Source organism: Apus apus, chromosome 2, assembly GCF_020740795.1.
Source record: "Apus apus isolate bApuApu2 chromosome 2, bApuApu2.pri.cur, whole genome shotgun sequence".
Classification (NCBI taxonomy): domain Eukaryota; kingdom Metazoa; phylum Chordata; class Aves; order Apodiformes; family Apodidae; genus Apus; species Apus apus.
The window spans coordinates 106,220,824-106,226,823 of NC_067283.1; positions in this window are offsets into that span (position 1 = coordinate 106,220,824).

Sequence of the window (6,000 nt, forward strand, 5' to 3'; positions counted from 1 at the left end):
TTCATTCACATGTTATGTACTGAGGACATAAGAAAATATGACTTATTTGTGGATGCTTAGAAACCTTGGAAGAAGCAGAGGTGAAGCTGAAAAACAAGCCAATCAAAACAAAGGTCAAAATTTATTTTGTTAATATGGAAGCTGAGTTCAACTTTCAAGTGACCAGAAATTATTAAATAGAAGAAATAAAAATAGTTCAATTAATAGGAATTTTTTAAAATGGATTTCAACTCTTAGAAGGCTCAATCATATTATTTTGGCTTTTTTGAGATGGATTATTTATGAAAGTTTACTGAGCCCTGCTGATATTTTTAGGGTGTTAGATCTCTGATGACAAATGCAGAAATACTAAAAGTAAATTAAAAAAAAAAATAAATCAGGCTCTTATAGAGCTGTCAGCATGAGAAAACTGCATGTAAATATGTAACACCTAAGACACTGATACTTCTGATGGAAATAAATAAATTTCCTTCCAGCAGAGTTCCAGCAGGGTTCTGTTGAACTCTTTTTAAAACCAGCAGAAAGATTCCTGATGGATTAAATACTAGACAGAGTGCTCATATGGAGGCAATTAGAGTAATAACATTTCTGTGAACAAAGTAAGGGATTTAAATAATTTGGATGGTCCATTCTCAGTGACAAAAAGATGTGGGAGACAACAGAGAAAAAATTATGCAAATCAAAGTATTGACTGCTACAGAAAAAAAGTGGTAGGAGAAACTTAAAATATAGACAAAACTACAATTAAGTAATCCCAATAGACTTAGGTACTTTTTGACACATAGAGCTTGATTCATTTCTACATTACATCTTGTTCTACATCTATGTATCATAGTTTAAATTAATAGAAAACTGGAGTAGCTCAGTTGCAAATGACATAAGCCTAGATCCCATACAGAAATGCAGGGAGGAGCATTTCCATGGTAGGAGACTTTTAAAATAAGTACCTTAATGCAACTGTTACAGAAAATGATAAATACCTACAGATGTGCAATTACATCACTCTGCCAGAGACTTAAGAGCCTGGCCTTTCAAAACTTTACAAAGCTGCAGGTTGTTTCACATAACTCTTAACTGCCCTTTGCTATGGCAATTTTTCAACCTGCCTTAGCTGTCTAAAAACCCATCACCTCTTACAGATCCTTCAGATTGGGAGCCTATCTCCCACAAACATCAATGGCAGTGTCTAAGTTATATATAGAACAGACTGTACCACTGAGACCCTGATCCAATTCCTGCAAAATGCCACAGGGGTCTTTTCATTAGTTTTAATAGAAAACAAGCCAGATCTTGGAAGAATGTTCTAAAAATGTCCCAAACCTCAGATTACAAATCTCACTTTACTCACTGTGAAGCCAATGGCAGATCTCTCTTTGGTGTCACTATAGCAGAATAAAGACCTAGCTTTTTGCTGAAAGAAAAATCAGTGTTTTCGTGATATTTCAAATAAAACCTACTGGAAATACTTTTTAAAATTTAAACTAAAATGCACTAGGGTTTGGGGGTTTTTTTGTTATCTTGGGATGGTTCCTCAAAAAGCTGGAAATGCAGTCACATCAGTATTGTTCTACTGGAAGTTATTTGCTATCCAGAAGCATTGTGTTGTATGCATGTTGCCATGCCTGGTAAATGAAATACAGAAACATTAAAGATTAAAAAAAGAAGAAAATATTTTCATTTTGATAATTTAAGCTGTAGTTGTTCACAAATGTATAACAAAATTTTCAAAATTAATATTAACAGTATTGTTGAGCATATTAAAGTTTATTATGCTACCATGTTTCAATATTTTTTCTTGCAAACTAAATACATAATTTATAATCTCTTCTCCATAACTACGAAAATTTGTTTCAGTCTCTGTCCTTTACATAATGATAGAATGCAAATTATTTCTGAGGCAACAGAATCTCCTATCAAACACACAGAACAATTTGACTACATTTAAAATCAGACTCTGGTGGCAACGTTTATCAGAAGTGCCACTTCTGGATAATACTTTCTTTTTCAACTACATATTCCATTCCAGCTTGCATTACTCTTTATATTCAAATTTATAACTCTATTATAAATTCATATTCTTGTGTGTTAGAACTGTATTTAACAGTGTGGGAAAGTGTTGTGTTATGCTGTATTATTAAATTACACTTCCAAAATTAAAAAGGGTGATTTCTGAATATGAAAGGTGTGAAAAATAGACTTGGCCTTCCACTGTAGTAAAGGCATTGTGATTCCAGGTGTCCTTAAGTTCTTTGGAGAATTAGTTCTGGATTTTTTAGCCAATTATTGAAGAATAATTGTGGTCTGAGACTGATAAACTGTGACTGGATAATATATACAGCCATGATCTTTGAAGCTGCTAGTTACAAAGTGAGATCATCTTTGAATTAGCGTAGGGTGGTCTTCTGCTCTGTGTTCGTGAACAGTAACTAGAAGGTGAATGCATGAATGGTTCTCAATTTAAGCTGATCAGACATCTGAAACAGATCTTACCACACAAGTTTTCTCATCTTGCCGAAAGGATAGTCAGTTTAAAGAACTGAAGTAAAATGTTAGTCAGGAAAAAGAGCAACAAAAGCTGTGAAGTGAAAAATGTTAGAGAAATGGCTCTGTTCCACAAGGGCTTCTGGAGATGAAGGCACTGTGAAAGAGACAGTGAGGGGATGAGAGGATGGCAAAGGAAGGAAGGAAGGTACCAGACTTGGTTGCAATATTCTGCTTTTCCCCTTGTCTCACTTCCCATTTCATTAGACTAAATGTTTTTCCTGTAATCTTTCTCCTTCCTTGCATTTTCAAATGCAACACCTTCCCTTCCTTCTTTCCCCACCTTGCATCTTCTACCATCCATCCTATATTATACAGTCATTTCCATTTACTGTCTCATCACTCATACTAACAGGAGCAGAATAAAACCTCTTTCTCTCTTAGGCTGTGATTTTGGCAATGATAAGGAACCTCTTAACTGGAGTCCTGAAACCCTGTTGTATCTATTATTAGAAGATGGTTTGTGAAACACATGCTAATGATTGACAAAGATTGGAGAAACTGCGTACATGAGACTTCAGCTGAGTGTGCTGACTTCACCAAATACCTCAAACCAACAAACAACCCCATTGACTACAGTGGGACTATTGGTGTGCTTAAATACTTTGGTGGTTCAGGACACAGTTCCTTACAGTCCTGAATCCATGCTACTAACTTTCCTATTTTTTTCCAACTGTTGAATGAGATTAAAGAGATAAACTAAACTAAACTGTTACATGCTGTCATAACATCATCCTGATCTCAGGGAAGTTAAACATTCCTGAGAGGACATGTGCAAGTCACAACTAAGATGCAGAGATAAGTAATTCCTCAGGTTCTTGGGTAAGATATAACAGATGGAGTCTAAACAAAACAAAACAAAACAAAAACAAAACAAACAAAAAACCACAACAACATCAACAACAAAACAAACAAACAAATAAAAACCATAAAAAAACCCAAACAAGAAGTTTAATGATATCCTAACTGCCGTAATGCAAGAATAGGTGATTGTTGCTATGGAATAAATGGTTGGTTCAAATAATGCTTTCACAGAATCACAGAATCTTAGGGGTTGGAAGGGACCTCGAAAGATCACCTAGTCCAACCCCCCCGCCAGAGCAGGATTACCTAGAGCACATCACACAGGAACGTGTCCAGGTGGGTTTTGAATGTCTCCAGTGAAGGTGACTCCACAACCTCTCTGGGCAGCCTGTTCCAGTGCTCTGTCACTCTCACAGTAAGGAAGTTTTTCCTGATGTTTATGTGGAATCTCCTATGCTCCAGTTTGCACCCATTGCCCCTTGTCCTATCACTGGACATCACTGAAAAAAGCCTGGCTCCGTCCTCCTGACCCCCGCCCTTAACGTATTTGTAAACATTCACACAAGCTGAGCCAGTCAGGGTAGCACTCATGCAGCCCTGGACATGTAAGGGCATCACAGACCAGTTATTACCCAGTCTCGGGTGGCTGAACGCACTTGTGTGCATACAACACCTTTTTTGGGGTTGTACGCACACAAAACAGGCAAAATGACATAATAAAACCTCATCACTGACGTCAGCTTTTTTTGCCCTGTGTGGGCAAAGATACTGGTTTTTAACTGCTGTAACAACTAAGCAAAAGGCCTTTTTTTCTCTCATCTACAAATGCTGAGCACTAAGGGACCACTGGAAGCTAGGTGTTGGTGCTACAGCTCTCTACTATCTGCAGAACAACAAATTTTCTGAGACTCCACTGAAGCCATGCTTAGCACCCTGTATTCTCCTAGACCTGTGACTTATGCCTGGCACTCCACATCCTCACCTGCTGGAGACCCTTCACCCTTTCTTGCCTAGCCCTAAGCAGGCTGCCTCTCTCACACTATTGCTGCCAGACACGACCTGGCAGTTGAACAGCTGGAGAGCCACTGGTATATGTATGACTCCAGATAACACAATTTCCAATTATTTCCCCTCCACCAAACAACAACAAAAAGGTAAGCAGTTGCTCTCATCCCACCTTCCCCTGTCCCCGATGGGGAGAAGTATAGTGACATTTGTGGTGAAAAGGCAAAATGAATGTACATGAGGTGGCAGGTTTCCTGTGGTAGGAAGGCTCTGGTTACCACCAGTGAGTTATGGTTCAACAAGGACTGCAAATCACACATAGATATAGAGAGATCCTATCTACACCCCTACAGTGTGTAACTCCGTGCAATCAGAATGGAAACAAATCTCACTTGACACAGCTGTGGAAAATGCAAGCTGTTTTTATAGCTTGATTGTAATCTTCTGTGTGTAAGAGCAAAAGAGTAGAGAATACAACAAGGAAGTATTGAGGGCTGTCTATTTCTATAATCTGATTGTCTGGAGATGATAACTTTGGAATGGAAAAGATTACCTAAAGGGAAAACTTTGTGTTTTCAAACAAATACTCTTTAATCAGAAGCGCCTGTTTCAGGTCTGGAATAGAAAAGTATGACTTACCAATTTGTAACCCCTTCTCAAGACTTTTTTGCCACCTAAGAACCTAGCCTGCTTCTGGATTAGGCTTAATTTTGTAATAAGATCTAGCTTAAAGTTCGTATTTGAGGACATATGATAGATTTAGCCTCTACCACTTACCTCCCTGTGAACAGGGCTGTCTGTTGTTACAAAACAGAATCTCCTCAATTAAAAAAAAAACACTTGCTGTTATGACCAGCAAAGATAAGACCATGGGAACATAAACAAAAAACATTCTGTTAGAGCAACCGGTGATGTGGTTACCCACACAAACTGAACAACTAAGATGCAAAACAAGGAACTTGGTAAAGCGGGGAAACGGCTTATTAGCTGAAGCACAGACTGCGTGGTTGTGACAGACGTTATGCTAATGTGGCTATGGGGTTTTATTATTATTAGCATTATTATTTATTAATTTATCTATTTTATTGATTGATTGATTATTATTACATTATACTCAAATGTGAAGCCTCTTCAGAAACCTGCTGCAGCTGAAACATGGTTGCACTGATGGGTGGAAAATCGCTCCATTCGCACTGTGTTGTATCCGTGTATCCCGAGTCCTGGAAGGTGTTCCAAAATTGACTTTGCATTTCTGACATGACAATAACATCATCAAAATGGGCAAGCATGAAATCAGACCTTTATTTCTTTTCACAAATGTATAATATAGTCACCCTACCCATGTAATTCTGTGCCTGTGTCTTCTTCCATGTGTTCTTCAAAAACCCAGCCTGCATATTAGGCAGGGACAGATTTGGGTTTAGTTCCATGCTCAAAGGGATTTAAATATATTATTTGCAGAAGAGCAAACTCACTGACTATAACCTTTTAGGCAGCTTGTCCCAGGAGATATAGATGAACAAACAGATTTTATCTCTTTGTAGGATTGATACAAAAGATTGACAAGGGTCTTTTTAGAGATACATGGACTCTCACAGTAAAATTTGTCTACTACTTAGCATGCTAGCTTGTCCTTTTCACAGATGCATT